This window comes from Zootermopsis nevadensis, unplaced genomic scaffold, assembly GCF_977971745.1.
Source record: "Zootermopsis nevadensis isolate Lab colony 2312 unplaced genomic scaffold, Znev_1.0 Znev_ptg000027l, whole genome shotgun sequence".
In the NCBI taxonomy this organism is placed as follows: Eukaryota; Metazoa; Arthropoda; class Insecta; order Blattodea; family Termopsidae; genus Zootermopsis; species Zootermopsis nevadensis.
The window spans coordinates 6546963-6563804 of record NW_028259159.1 but is presented as its reverse complement, the minus strand read 5'-3'; the positions used below and the strand labels follow the sequence as shown (position 1 = coordinate 6563804).

At 42.1% G+C, this 16842-nt stretch overlaps 1 protein-coding gene across 3 annotated transcripts in view; it reads right to left on the bottom strand.

Moving 5' to 3' along the window:
- Tlk (Tousled-like kinase) overlaps positions 1 to 16842 on the bottom strand; it is an 81094-nt gene that overhangs the window by 52034 nt on the left and 12218 nt on the right. The gene's annotated exons all lie outside the window — the stretch shown is intronic.

Here is a 16842-nt window from a genome sequence, read left to right as displayed (position 1 = left end):
TGAGGCCGCCGGCGACTCAGACGGTATAGAAATTGTTCTTAAGATTTTATATCGAGGTCAGAGTCCGACTCCACAGCCCTGCTTCGAGAAAAATTGGTTACAAACATGAGATCGGCATTTAACTAGCCCACTGTACTTTTGTGAACACGGTGATGAACAGTGAATATTTCCGTATTTTCTTTCACTCCCATCTTTATCTTTTATTTCTTGATTGGTTTCTGTGTTATTTAAAGTCACGTTTTCAACAGCACATGCGAAATCAGCTCAGAAGTAATAAAAATACGACTGTGCTAAAAATATGGTTACGTTATAAGACAGGTGACGAAGTTCACAAAGCTTCGACCCTGTCTTCTTCACGCGTTATCAACAGCTGTCACGATAAGACACACAGTAGCTTACAGTAGCGTCTTTTGTGGCACGGCGAATGAGAAAAAAAACACTCTTACCCAGGTGACAGAAAACCGAGGAAAATTGACATTCACATTCTGAGTGAATGGCAGAACAATGATGGAACGGACATCTCATTTGACAAATAATTTGTTTTGCATGGGTATAAAACTCGGTCTCAGGTTCTAAGGGATGAAAAAACGTGTTAGGGACAACATCCGGAGGACGGTATTTTGCTGTCGGAGAAACAGACGAAGCACAATCTCTAATCTAGACCTAGTGATGTTAGAATGATCAAATCTGTAAGAACCAGATTGGCGAAACATATAGCATGAAATGAAATAAATAATAATAATAATAATTTCTTTGGGCAGTTTGGTCGAAAACCCTCTGATACACTACCAAGGACAGATGAGATATTAAAATGTGTCATAAAACGAAGACGTGAAAAGGGACAATACATAAATGGCTGACAGGCTCTTGTGAACAGGGCAATGAACCTTCATGTTCTATAAATCAAGAAATATCTTCACCAGCTGAGTGAGTGACTCGACTATCCAAGGCAAATCCTGCACAATGGAATTGGTTTAAATTTTTCATGGTAGGTTCTGGCAGCTCAACTTACGTAAGACCGAGCCACGTTAAATGAACTCACACACACACACATACAATATGGCTCTAGCAAAAACACGCATGCGTGAATACCACTTTAATTTGAAACAGCAAGTGGAGAGCCCTGTTGTAATGGAATACGCTACATATGCCTACATTTTTCAAAATGTGGTTTTGCTACGTTTCACACGTAAGTCACCTTCATATTAATTTACTTCTGTTGACGATGTATTTCTACAAATATCACACAGAGCAGAATCATAAATTATTTGTCCTCATATATCATCATCAGTGGCTCTACAACCCGGTGTGGGTCTACGGAGGTTTCTCGGTCTTTTGTGAGAAGTGAGAGACCAGCCCACTGAACATTAACAACGCCAAAAATATTAATAACAATACTTGTATATCTTAACGAGGTCTGTATTCTACGTCATGTACCACTTGTCTGTGCGATCACTCGATTTTAATAAATTTTAAGACCTTCCCGTTTGATCTTCGTGTAACGTTGGGGGGTCATAATTCAATAGTTCAGTTGTCGCGAAGATATCGTGAGATTTTATTTAGGATACAGTGAGATTTAATAAATTGTGTACTTCCATGCGATTCTCAAGGACAATTCTGCAAGAAAAGTGTTACAGTTCAACTACAAAAAAAAAAAAGGGGGGGGTCTGATCCCGTCCGTCATAAGCTGGTTCAACGAGTAGCAAACGCGACTGTGACAATTTTAATAATATCGAAACGCGACGAAAATTAATTTCTATGACAACGTACGTTTTAATTCTAACTATACTTGGAAATAATGCAACTTGCTGTAGTATGAAAGCGTTTCACTTCATTCAAACCTTTTAAAATCAATCGATTGTTTGCTGCCAATATGCACAGAGAAATGAAAAAAAGTAACCATCTCATATTCTCCACGACCCTCAAATATAGTGGGCAGATAGCGAAATGCGTGTGTGCAACTAAGAAGTAGGCATTTGGTCGAATGCACTTTGGCCCCGATCTTGTTTGGGAGGGAGGGGCCGGGATTCTATCCTGAAATCAATACAAAGCACGGGATGCTGGAGGAATAGTAGCGGTACAGCGGCCGGAACAAACGCGAAGACCCCACACAGTAATGATGATGATGATGATGATGAGATGCTGGACCAGAATCCAGACGTCAGTATCTCTCTCTCTCTCTCTCTCCCCCCCCACCCTCCGCTACACTCGCTCACGCCGCCGATCTACCGAATTAACCCCCCCCCCCCTCGCTCTCTGTTCTTGAACATACGGGTGTAACTCCGACGGTGACCACTTTTACTAAAACTCCCGACTACCATCACCAAAAATCGGCATATACGCCCGCCAAAAACACAATTATAACTAATTGTTACATATAATTAAATGATAAATGTCTGATACGTAAAACGCAGATAAATAACCCACCGCGTGCCTAGGGATCAGACCCTGGACACAGATAACCCGAATATATACGTCTTCTTGCTTGTGGCGCCGCGTAGTATGACAAAAGTTTACCAACGTTTCAGAGGTCTCTGCTGCCTCTATCATCAGATCTTCGGAGTCCCCGCCGTTCAAACCTCTAATCCTGCAAATGTTTTGTCTGGCGTGTTCGAATGTCTCCGTTTTAAGGGCAAAACCATGGAAGAGAACCCTTGGGAAAGAGGGAAATGAGAATATCTGGACCCAACACAATTATAGCACGTCGGAGTAATTTACAAAATGAGCTTCACAGTCTGTATTCTTCACCAAATATTATTAGATATAATATATGTGGGTGACAAGTGTAGCATGCGAGAGACAAGAAATGCATACAACAATTTGTTCAGAATACCTGACGGTAAGAAACCACTTTGTGAAACCTTAAAAACTGACTTCACGGTATTGCAAAGACGCAAAATACCCAGACGATCAAGGAACTACATCCCGAGTCAATAGAAACACGATTCACACCCTTACTCCACACTTATACACAAAAAATTAATATTTCCACCCATGCGCTCATAGATCTCCATTGTGGTGTGTTACCTTGGTCTTAATTAAATAAAATTCTTTATAAGTTTATATGCCCGCATTCCACCATTTTTTACATGATCGCCCTAAAATCGTCACACGTATTTATTTAACCCTATGAAACTCGAAGCTCGTCTAAATTATATATAAGAATTCAGCCCCTACCGCTAAGAAAACACGTCACTTCACCATTACAAACATCAACTGGTTAACGCTGTTTAAGGAAATAATCGCTGTCTGCAGTGAGAATCACGCGAAACTCATAGATACAGTGCGAAGGCGTCTAAATAATATTTAAAGATTCAGTCCGTACCGCGAAGAAAACACCACGCTTCACCATTACGAAGATAAACTGGTTAACGCTGTTTAAGGAAATAATCCTCGTTTACAGCGATGGTGATACGAAACACATGAATATAAAATGTAGTTAAAAAGACTGAAAAATTGCTGGCTGCCGAAGTAGGAGGCTGGGTCTGGGACCGCGGTCAGCACTGCACTCCATAAAACATTTTACGGCCTACGTTTAAAATGACGTGCGATTTGCTGGGCCGTCGGTCTGAAGACCATCGGACAGGCATATCTCATGGGACTCAATCCGAAGACCTTCCTGGAGCAAATCACACTACGTGCAAGGTTTTCGCCACCGGTAGTAAAAGGGGGCAATTTCAGAAAACACGAGGTACCACAGAGGTTCACGGGTTAACAACTTAGACCGCGGAGAGTCGACGGTATGCCCGCGAGAATTTTAAAACCCTCATAAAAAGCCTTTCGATTGTTCGCTGATGATCGCTGAGGGCGTGGCGATTTCCGATCTACGATACGGATCTATGTCGTGTCGAGGAGTTGCTAATGTTTAAATTGTGTTCAGGTGTCACATAAATTGAGGGGTTTCGATTTCTGTAAAAGACAGTGTGCCAAAACAAAATTGCTCTGATGTGCAACAAGGTGCAGCATTAGGGAACTTAAATACTTGCACTAGAGTTTTTATTTTTCCCAATGCTCTACTCCGACAGGTTTCCAGTGAGTCTGGCTCTTCAACAGACATCAAGCGATGTCTTAATTATAAAATCAACGCTTAATTCGATGCTTTAAAACCTCTACATCCGATACACAGTCGTTAAAACAACATACAACTCAAGACTACTTAGGACTTGGTGATATTTCAGGTTCTCACCGTACAGAGCATGCATTCTGAGACTACGCTTTGCAGTCTGGTAGAAGTTTACCAACGTTACAGAAGTAGTTCCTGCCTCCATCATCAGGGCTAGACTAAACGACGCCACAACTCAGAAGACAGCCACCTTCGTATTCACTGCCGTGAGAATCTAAAACCCTGTTTCGCATGTGCTTCCTGACTCCATCGTCAGGGCGATGAGACCTTACCTGACGCAGCATGAGCCTCTGAAACGTCAGTCAATTTCTACCAAACTACAGGGGACAGTCACCTACTTTGGACTACTACGTATTCGGAAGACTACGCTGGTTCAGAACAATCTCCAAATGGTGGAATTTTGTTAGGACGGTGACGAACGTTCTGGTTACATCGCTCAAGGAAGATCGTATACCACTGATTGAAGACTTTGAGGACTAGGTCCAGTGGTGGCAGTTCTTTTGTGACCAAGGCGATGAACCCGACGCCTCTATGACGGCCGGGCAGGCGCAATATATGCAGCGTGCAGGTAGCAAGACACTAATTTTTCGCGATACTGCTGCAATATGGACCAGGCACGGGCTATGTGTGCACCTGTGGGATCGATTAGGCGCAGTCACGTGACGCTGCACCCAAACTTGAGGAAGACACGCCACTTCCTGGGTGTCGAGATGTGGGTCGGCCCCTCTGCACAGTGTGTGCGTCTGTGTGTGTGGGGTGGGGGTAACTCTCACTCACTTACGCAGACTTTTATTTATCCACAGTAAATAACATGGCGAAGAACTACTTAATTTGCATTCTTCGCTAAATATTGATAGTGGCCACATCAAGGATGAGATGTGCAGCGCAGAGGGGGGAGGCCCGCAACTGAATTCAAAAGCGAAAAGACCGTATAGGTCTCGGAACACAAGGGAAGATAACATTAATACGGATCATGTACGAACAGGTGGGTTCAACTGGCTCAGGACACGATCCAACCACAGGCGTTTGTGACGCAGGTTTCATAAGCACAAGGAATTTCTTGGACAGTTAGGAACGTTACATGTAAAAAGTCAGCGCGACTAAGTTAATTTAAGTCACGAAAATTCAGCCAAACCAAAGTACATAGAAGGCGATTTCCATGTTGGTTAGACGGCCAGAACGGTCCTGATGACGGAGGCAGTATGACCTCCGAAACGTTGGCTAACATCTACCATACTACACAGCGCAACAACCCAGAAGACAGAAATCTTCATACTCTGATGACGGAGGCAGTATGACCTCTGAAACGTTGGTAAACATCGACCAGACTACACAGCGCAACAACCCAGAAGACAGAAATCTTCATACTCAGATGACGGAGGCAGTATGACCTCTGAAACGTCGGTAAACATCGACCAGACTACACAGCGCAACAACCCAGAAGACAGAAATCTTCATACTCTGATGACGGAGGCAGTATGACCTCTGAAACGTTGGTTAACATCAACCAGACTACACAGCGCAATAGCCCAGAAGACGGAAATCTTCATACTCTGATGACGGAGGCAGTATGACCTCTGAAACGTTGGTAAACATCGACCAGACTACACAGCGCAATAGCCCAGAAGACGGAAATCTTCATACTCTGATGACGGAGGCAGTATGACCTCTGAAACGTTGGTAAACATCGACCAGACTACACAGCGCAACAACCCAGAAGACAGAAATCTTCATACTCTGATGACGGAGGCAGTATGACCTCTGAAACGTCGGTAAACATCGACCAGACTACACAGCGCAACAACCCAGAAGACAGAAATCTTCATACTCAGATGACGGAGGCAGTATGACCTCTGAAACGTCGGTAAACATCGACCAGACTACACAGCGCAACAACCCAGAAGACGGAAATCTTCATACTCAGATGACGGAGGCAGTATGACCTCTGAAACGTCGGTAAACATCGACCAGACTACACAGCGCAACAACCCAGAAGACAGAAATCTTCATACTCTGATGACGGAGGCAGTATGACCTCTGAAACGTTGGTTAACATCAACCAGACTACACAGCGCAATAGCCCAGAAGACGGAAATCTTCATACTCAGATGACGGAGGCAGTATGACCTCTGAAACGTTGGTAAACATCGACCAGACTACACAGCGCAACAACCCAGAAGACAGAAATCTTCATACTCAGATGACGGAGGCAGTATGACCTCTGAAACGTCGGTAAACATCGACCAGACTACACAGCGCAACAACCCAGAAGACGGAAATCTTCATACTCAGATGACGGAGGCAGTATGACCTCTGAAACGTCGGTAAACATCGACCAGACTACACAGCGCAACAACCCAGAAGACAGAAATCTTCATACTCATCGCCCTGATGACGGAGGCAGTATGACCTCTGAAACGTCGGTAAACATCGACCAGACTACACAGCGCAATAACCCAGAAGACAGAAATCTTCATACTCACCGCTGTGAAAACCTCAAATCGTAAAGTTACTCATCGGCTTACATCACCAGAGAGGATAAAAGTTATCATCTTAATTCTTAAATATTACTGAGAACAGTTTTGGCTTCAAAGAGGTTAATGATTCTGTCATCAGACACAAACCATGAGAAGTTTCACCAGAGATCTTTCTTGTACAACTTAAGTCCAGAGCTGAGGGAATAAGAAGACGATATTACCCCTCGCCTGTCCAGAGAACAGAGCAGTTTACGAGATCGATACACCAACAGATTCCGAGTACAATTAGCTCTCTCGTCAATCGGCAGGGACATCACTGCAGCATTACAGACGGTTGAACTGCGACGTTTACTCAGCCGCTCGCAGACCCGGGAAACCTCACACAAAGGACAAAACCGGAATCCACAGTACCAACGGCTAGGACCCTGCTTCGTTATGGCAAGGTACTCCGTTCGAATTCCGACCTCAAGTTCGTATCATTCTGAAGTTTCCCTTTGCTTTCCGGTTATACAAAATGCGCCGATTATTCACCACCTTTTCACCGCCGCTAATTACCAGATTCTACACCCCCCAAAACCTCAAAAGATGGCAAAGCACTGTAAGATAAAAAAAGTCTGTGTCCACTTTTAACCCTTTGAAGCCGAAGATCGTCTGAATATTATTTATGAATTCAGTCCGTACCGCGAAGAAAACACTACACCTCACCATTACGAAAATCAGCTGGTTAACCCTTTGAAGCCGAAGCTCGTCTTCATAATATTTACGAATCCAGACCGTACCGCGAAGAAAACACTTCACTTAACCATTAGAAGTCGAATCAGGCGGTACCACATAAGATTTAACAAAAGAACATCCCGGTCAATGCCTTAAGCTCTTCGCACACGAAAGGACGACGGATGTTTCCAGGTTTTGTAAAAAACTTCCTTATGAAGTTCTTAAGCATCACGCTGTGAGAATGTACATGGGACGTGTAGGTAACAAGCGACACATTACACACTTCGCAAACAGATTGTAAGTGCCCAGAGGAAAGAGATAGATAAACAAACGACTTGTAAAATAAATCTTAGCGAAAAATATGCCTGAGATGCTCTGGATGTTACTGCCTCAGGTGAGTGGAGAAAAAAAGGACGGGATTTTTTAAATCACTAGGTATTTACACCTGCTCAGTGAATAGTCTGTAGTTACAAAGAACTTCAGTTACTTGTTTGCCAGCAATTTTAATGCAAAATTAAACCAAAAACCGTTGCGGAAGAGCGCGCACAGCCCCGGCGATTTCCTTCCTCTTTAGCAAAGGCTTCTTCTTCTTCTTCTTCTTCTTCTTCTACCTGTCATGCGCTAATCCGCTTCGAATCTAGCGGTAACAATTATGGCAACGGAACAAAATGGCCCGTTGTCTTCCTACCGCAGACACCACGATTAAGGCTTTGACTGGGATGTTCTTTTGTTAAATCTTATGTGGTACCGCCTGATTCGACTTCTAATGGTTAAGTGAAGTGTTTTCTTCGCGGTACGGGCTGAATTCGTAAATAATATTCAGACGATCTTCGGCTTCAAAGGGTTAACCGGCTGATTTTCGTAATGGTGAGGTGTAGTGTTTTCTTCGCGGTACGGGCTGAATTCTTAAATAATATTCAGACGATCTTCGGCTTCAAAGGGTTAAGTATTCTGACACTACCTGTGGCGATATCAGCCAGATTCACGAACAGAGTTGCCGACGCATCGCGAATGGACTGATCTCAGCTTTCTAGTGGGACTGAGAAAGGACACATTACCACTACCACTTTCTCTGACGATATATCAACTGAGAAACTGAAGAAAAAAAATTATTACCACGCTGGTACAGCGACGTTTCAGAAGGGTTTGCTGTCCCCATTATCACGACGATTGTGATGGAAGCAGCATGTACCTCTGAAACGTCGGTAGAATTCTACCAGACTACAGGAAGCAACAACCCAGAAGACAGCCACTTTGCATTCGGGAGGACACCCGATTTAAATGTTGGATGAGTTACGGCCCTATATTTTTTTGCTGTTTTCCTCGGTCCTTTAAAATCTTTACCAACTCAACAGTCATCATCACCTTCCCATTTTACTCGACAACATATAAGAACCTGCTTCGCTGAAATAACTTAAGTCAAATAACCAAAGTCTCAATCGTAACTGAGCGATCTACCTGCTTCAGCTACAAACAAGAATTTCGAATTACTTTAAAAACCCGTGTATGTGGCTTCCGATAATTCCTGAGAACAGGACGGTGTAAAAATGTAAATGCCGAATTCCCATCTGCTTTGAACTACATTGTCCCTCGTTCCCCCTCAGAGGCTGCAGCTTTTCAAGCCTTCACTCCCCTAAGTCTGGATTCATCCACAGCCCCAACCTGCAGCTCCCCTCCCCCTCAGATCTCTCTCTCTCTGCCAGCATCCCGCCGAATATCCGGCTCGCGGCTCTCACGAGATGGAGCCGGGGTACGAGATCCGTACAAGTGCACCCGCCAGAGTCTACCCATCAAGTAGGCCCATACATACATATTCCTTTCGGCGCTGCATACCTCAGTGACCTTGAAATTCACTTTACATTCAGGAAGCTATCAACACAACACAAGGAGGAGACAGCTGTCTTCTGGGATGCCCTGATGGTGGAGACAGTAAGCACATCTGAAACGTCGGTCTGTATTCATCAGAGTACGAGGCGCGACGTCCCAAAAGACTCGTCGTCATGAGAACCTGAAGTCTCACCAACACCACACATGTCCCACTACATATTAAGGCATTAATTACCTTTCCTTTTTATTTCGCTAATATCGAAAAACATTTCAGATGAAAGCTGATCTTGATTCCAGCTTCCTCTTACATAATTTTCTTGTACGAGGAGTGGTTCTCACAAAAATGGTACAATTCGAGTTAAAGCTTCATATAAATTAGGGGTGTAGGAATTATAATGGGGCTGATAATCACCGAAACTAATTTCACCCCCACGACCTCTAGTAGGAAATTTCATGGAAATCGGGCAGCAGTTTCGAAGATGATACGCCACTGTGAAATTTAATGAATGCAAGGCGATATAAAATTAAGGTAACAACACAAGGGGAAATTAATCTGTGGTGTTAAGCATACCACTGGCTGGATAAATCAACAGTAGAAATACATTTATTGTATCCAGTCACCGGGTCCCCGAACAATAGATTTTTGTATCTTCAATAAATGCACATCAATACCAATAACAGATTTTTCTTATAATAACAACAAGAAATGAAGTGAAATCCTCGCTCTGTATCCTAGAGCCGTTGCTAAGCAACTAAGGCAATGACTCAGTTACACTAAAGGTTTTTCCCAGGCTGGACAATCAATTCGTTTTTATTATTCCAAGTTACAATAAATAAAGTAGTTTTGTTGTGCTTAGCAGTGTTGCCATATTGCCATGCGTAGTGACACATATCCGAGCATATCGATTAGTTATCAGGACCCACAATTCACTTTCACAAATTCTATTTACTTGTATACACAAATCAAACTTTGCATTCTGCAATACGGCACGTTTTAAATATTCTTCGTTTAGATTTATTACGAGAAGTTCGATTCTTACAGCCTCTTTGGCCTTAATACCAGTCTCTCTCTCATTCACTCGCTTACAAACGAGGATCTGGTAACCGAGTCATGGCGGTACAACATTTTATGTAACACACACACACAAAAAAAAAAAGATTCTATGCTACGACCAAGAATCGTTAGTTTCAAATTTTGAATTGTTTAGATTTGAACTGTGCTATATTTAAACGCACACGGATAAACAACTCGGTTCAACCAACTATAAGTCCAGTGACCCATCCATCAAATCCACAAATTTCACACAATATGGATCTATTCATTCCTTAGGAAATTGATACGAAATGACAACTGAAAGTTGTTTGTAGGTTCAGAGACACGTCAACTTCTGTTATATGCGGCTTATGTACTTTTTAAGTTAGAACATCAGTGCCACAAAACGGGGTAAGATTTCCCGGCATTCCACGGCATACAAAACGGGTGGGGGGGGATGGGGGTGTGTGGCACAACTACAGGTGTCCCACTTAAAGTATAACCCACCACGACAGCACTGAGCAAATTACCAGGAGGCTAAATGCGTTAATCACGACACAGAACGTAACAAGTGGGTTCCAATTTACGTCGGACAATGCAGCGAATATAATAGGTACTACACACAAATCCGGCGGAAATAAAGGATTATTTCGACGAAAGAAAATATCAAATAGTCTGTTGCCGATGCAACAGACTATTTGGTTCAATGCATGAATAAGATAATAAAATATAATCAGCGAAAGAGCAGAGGCAATACGGAGTCAATGCTTAAAAATCTCCCAATACGTCGGGTTTCATTCACTGCCGAAACGGCAAGAATGCTTCATCGCTAATCTTTGCGGTGAAATCTTAATTCTAACAAGTCTTTCAGCACGCAAAATATTCTGAGGACACTGCGAATATCGCACGTACGACGTTATAATAAATCGTTATGTATACAAGACGCAATGCTTGGGGGGGGGGGGGGGGGGGGGGGGGTTTCAAATCAATGGGTAACCCATGGACACAGACAAATAATTACGCTTAAGGCTTTGACCGGGATGTTCTTTTGTTAAATCTTATGTGATCTTATCTAATGGTTAAGTGAAGTGTTTTCTTCGCGGTACGGTCTGGATTCGTAAATATTATGAAGACGAGCTTCGGCTTCAAAGGGTTAACCAGCTGATTTTCGTAATGGTGAGGTGTAGTGTTTTCTTCGCGGTACGGACTGGATTCGTAAATATTATGAAGACGAGCTTCGGCTTCGAAGGGTTAAAGGCCTGTTACACTGTCCATAGGTCATTCGCTGCCACAAGGAAAAGGTGGATTAACATAGAATGGTGCCTGAAATATTTGTCTTCTGTGCCAAATGACACAATGGGACTCAGAGAAGCTAAATGCTATCCCAGCTAGAAATCATCAACGGGCAGAAGACCACTGTAGATTAACGGAACTCATCAACGTCGCAAAAGAAATTCAACTCTAAGCTAAAATACCAGTTATAAAACGAGTATAATTCTGTGTCCTAACGAAGTGCACAAAATTAGCACATGACGAGGGCATCTGTCTGATTCCTAAACACTTAACAGTAACCAATGCATGTGACTAAAACAAATAAGCAATCATTACCGTAGTTCCTGCTCACAACGGAAACCCTAGGGACCATTACATCGTTCCCTTAAAGACAAGATTCCCTTCAACATAAAACACTGTAGCAGTAATCAATGAGCTCTGAGGAGGTTCTTATGGCGGGAAGGATGAACATGGCTGTCCCCGCATCACCGCCCTGATGATGGAGGCAGGAAGCATCTCTGAAACGTCGGTAAACTTCTACAACGCTGCACAGCGCAACAACCCAGACGACAATTATCCACAGTTCTGTGATTCGGCTAGGGCAGTGATTTCAACCTGGGGTACGCGAAGACATCTTAATGGGTACGTGAAATTTAAAAAAATATATATTATTTTATGATAAACCCTGAATAATCAGTAATGTAATTTATTTAATTTATTTTAGATGTATATTATATACTATGTATAACTTGAATTATACACCAACAGCTTTGAGGGGTACAAAGTTGAAGAGAAATTATATCTGGGGGTACGCGAACCAAAAATGTTGAATACCACTGGGCCAGGGGACACAAGACCAGGGTTCGAGTTCTGGCAGGGCTAACCCCTCAACCCCATCTAGTACCGAGAACAGGAACGCATGGGGGTTATACCACCAATCCTGCATAAGTCTGCATTGCGAGATGCTTAGTTAAGTATCAAGGAGAACTTTGTATTATGTAATCGTATTTTTTCCGAACTCACCTTCTCAATAAATGCAAACGAGCTTGGGTGTCTTTCAACGCTGTTTCAACTTTTGAAACAGCTGGCCGATATTTACAAAACTTGGTGGAAAATTGTATGCCAACAAAACGGCGTCCTTCTTAATTTCGTATTATAAGTAACGAGGCTTACAAGCGAACACACGAGGTGGGAGAGACAAACGGATAATGAACTTATCTACGATATGCAAACTTTCGCAAAGGCATTTTTCTCGTAATATGTAAAACAAAAAAAAATGGCGACCATGCGATAATTTCCTTTACCTTACAGTATGACAGCGGTAACTAATGGACTATTAGAGCTAGCGTGCGTACGAAATTTGGTACGCAGTTAGTTTTAAACACGTCCCATAAAATTAAAGTATACTGCATCTGTACTTGAGAAAGCTTTTCCGACACACTGAAAAGAAGCTGATAACACGTTTCAAAATTTTAAGCGGAAATATGACCTACGGCTCGAGTGTGATTCGATGGTATGACCATCTGCCCACGTCCCCAGCGCGCTAAAGGAGCTAAATTGATTTCCACCGATGGATTACAAACTTAAAGTATTTAAATATAAGAATAAAAAGATCACACCTGTAGGTCTAGAAATCTGTGCGACAGGAGAGTGTGTTTCTCGAGAAACACTCTATATTTATTGATCCAATTCGTAAATCATTGATCTATGGTACAACAGGTTACGTAAACTACAACAAGCAGTACACACTTGCAGTTTCATACCCCTTCTTCTTTTTCTGCTTAAATCCTGCCAGTGGTCGGTTCAGTTATTTGTCATTTAAGATAAATTTTCCCTCTCAGATAAATTTCACCAATCACAACATCGTAGCGAAGAAAATTATATGAACAGAATACAATATTCTTTCCCGCTAATTACTTATTCTGTGTTTTCTTTCATGTTTGCGTGTTACGTAACTTCGGTCTGAGGTAATTTTCCGCTGGTTTTCTTTCACTCGATAATCCCTGGACTAGAAACATTTTCCGACACCGTCGGGTTTATTTCTGCCCAGATTCCTTTCACAAACACGTTACAGTGTGAGCCACACAGCTCTAGTCGGAACGAATAGGAAGTGTGAAGAACATTTTGCTGAGAAATGCAAGAAGGCCGACAAAGTCTATTTTAAGACAGTGCTTAAGACGTGAACAAAACAGCTGTCAATACGACCGACCTCGGATTTATAGATTTATATTTACGTAATAAATGCTAAGTTGTCAGTCTATGTGGGTCACATGCTGTGAATATTATCGCCTAAGAAAGAGGTGCGACAGAATGGAGACAATTACATAAAGAGGAACTTTACATTTTGTACTTTTCAACTACTGTTGGTTAAGACACTCAAATCAATGAAAGAATATGTTTAAGGGGAATGTATCACAAAAAATTATATACAATTACGGCTTCATAATTTCATCATTCATTTCATGATTAGGTTTCCAACACCCTAACTTTGTCATGATTACGCATTAGCGATTTTAACACGAATATATCTAAAAAAAAAAAATTAAAAATTGAGAAACGTAGAACTTCGATATTTAAATTACCACCAAAATACAACAAAAATTAATTAGTCGCATGCAGCAATGTCAAAAACGTTATAAATAAACAGACTAGCGCTAAATAACAGGCATATTCAGACACGTTAACCAACACCTGGATAAAGGCATTGGCTTGACAAGCTACAGAACGTGATTTAAACAAATATGAACGTTCGACGTGCAGACACGCATGTGATGATGTCCTAGCAAGGTCGAAACATGCAGTGCGACTACATATATTTTAAATTTAAAAAAAAATAACTTAATAATCCTAAAACAAACTTAAACCAACCTAACCCCCCACCCCGCCGAAAAAATCGATCAAATGCAAGCATGTTCAATCCAAATTAAATTGCGGGTTTAACAAATTCAAACTAAAAGTGCAAAATGCACTTATTACACGAGGAATCGCTTCTGGCTGCTGCCTTAGAAAAGGGTATTTTGCGCCCTTGGACACCATCTTCCCCTCGCACGAAACAGCATTCAGCACTGACAAAACGACGCCGAACGTCAGGACGCCTACGTCTGCCACACCGACACAAGAATCCGAACCATGCGCATACGAAATATGGCACTGGAACCAATAAAACATAAATTAATCTATCCAAAAATAACCTAACCTAACCTGACATGAAACAAATCAAATTTACCCCAACTTAACCTAACCTAACAAGATCTTACCTAACCGAATCCAACCAAACCAAACGCAAGACTTGTTCCGCCATACGATGACAATGGTAACCAAACGCCGACCAATTCTTCCAAATAAAACGAAGACAAACATCGGTATGAAATATTCGACGCTGGAAAAATGATGTCGACACGGACCGAAATCTTAAATACTATTTAGACGAGATTCGGCTTCAAACAGTTAACTGCAGATTATCATAATACGTCCACACTTCGACTTCCAAGGACGACATCACAAATGGGAAAACTTCAACTGACAGAGATTTCAATGCACAAATAGGAAAACATCAAAGCATTGGTCTCTACATCAGACTTCACATTCATTTAAAACATTTTTTTTAAAAAAACTCATCAGATATCTACAATTTTGTTCTTTCTTATTCTCAATTCGTGTTCCAATTCACGGTTTTTTCTGTTTTGTTATCAATTTCTTGTCAACCTCCTCATCTCGTTAGACCTTAAACACCCCAAGTTAACAAACAAACAGGTCTACAAGCCTGTAGAGTGTGTTCTAAAAGCAATGCAATGACGGAGTACGTTAATGCAGCATAATTATTTAACCGATCAATAAATCATCTGATTCAAGAATATCCCGAAGGTTCATCACCGCGTTCACAAGAGAACAAGATTGGTTTCCGGCCCTGATCTATTTTAACCACCTGAGGCCGAAGATAGTCTAAATAATATTTAACAGTTCAGTCCGTACCGCGAAGAAAACACGACATTTTACCAATACAAATATCAACTGGTTAATACAAATCTCATACGGTTCAAACCAGTCCGCGTCTTCACTACTTATTTCTTTAAGATCTATTTTAATATTATCCTACTGTTCACACCTGATTGCTCTACCAAAGCGGTTAGTGTCTCAGCTCTTTTCTGGTTGTGTATTTCTGACCCCCACTTCTTTCGTGCTAAATAAATTACAAATACACCAAGTCTTGAAGAAGGTCGCGTTCTGAAACCTACGCGTAAAACAGTCAGTAGCCACAAGCTAGACGAAGTTTATACCAAATATCGATTTCCGTTGTGCAACACGGCCAATCATGTCCCTCACTACAGTTCCGAAAAAAAAAAAAACTTCACTGTGGAACTACTGCGCCCTGATTCAACTGCAGGTGAACGGCTACTGACTGGGCGACCGGGGTTTGGATTCCGGCAGTCGCAGTAATTCGCATAGGCTGCTGAGGGCTCCTTCTCCTGAGGGCGAAGGGACCGGAGCGTGAACAAGGCCACTCTACGTTGCATCTAGAGACGTCCAGAATGCGTGGAGCCTGCCTCATACGCCTCCTATACGCCTTCATGGTGTAACGTTATACGACTAATGATCCTTCATTACATGAAGCAGTCCAATGTAAAATGACTGACCATGACGAACTGATAAGGATGTGGGATGAAACGAATGAAAAGTGCTTTAAAGCAATGGAGATAGTAATCATGTCCTAAACGTAGGTCAATATCTACGAGACAAAGCGAAAAAATCCGAAACGTCTGCAGTCAATACCAACGTAGCAAAGGTCTTGTGTGTGGAAGATCCTACGGCGTCTGCCCCTACTCAGCCATAGAACACGGAAAGCTTTCGCCGTACGCGTTATGCTTCCATGCAAGTCACGCAGCTGAACATTACACAGTGACAAGAGGCACATGCTATAGGTCACTCTACGTACGAATGGCAGTAGGGAATTGCAGTTCGTACATTATTCTGTAACGAAAATTAAATTTCCCGTTGCGTCCCATCTCATCGTTCAATTTCATTTAGGTCCAAACTCCCTCATCACATAACACACAAAACGACATCGAAAATTAACGAAATATGACGCATAAAAATCAGAGGAGACGGAGGACACCTCAGTAATTTCGGGGCCAGACTTTATATTGTGGATCACAGTTTCAAGGATTATCTGCAGAGAACATCTCTCTTCCCAGTCGGCATCTGTACCAAGCAACGATTGGCCTCCTCCCCCCCCCCCCCAACTCATGGGTGGGGCAAATCCACCGTCTTTTGAGATAAAATCTAAGGTTAATACTTGAACGTATTGACTGGACCAATTTAATCACGTTTAAATATGAATTTAAAACGCAGTTAGAAATGTGATGGGACAGATACGGCTGACATATGTAGGAATAACA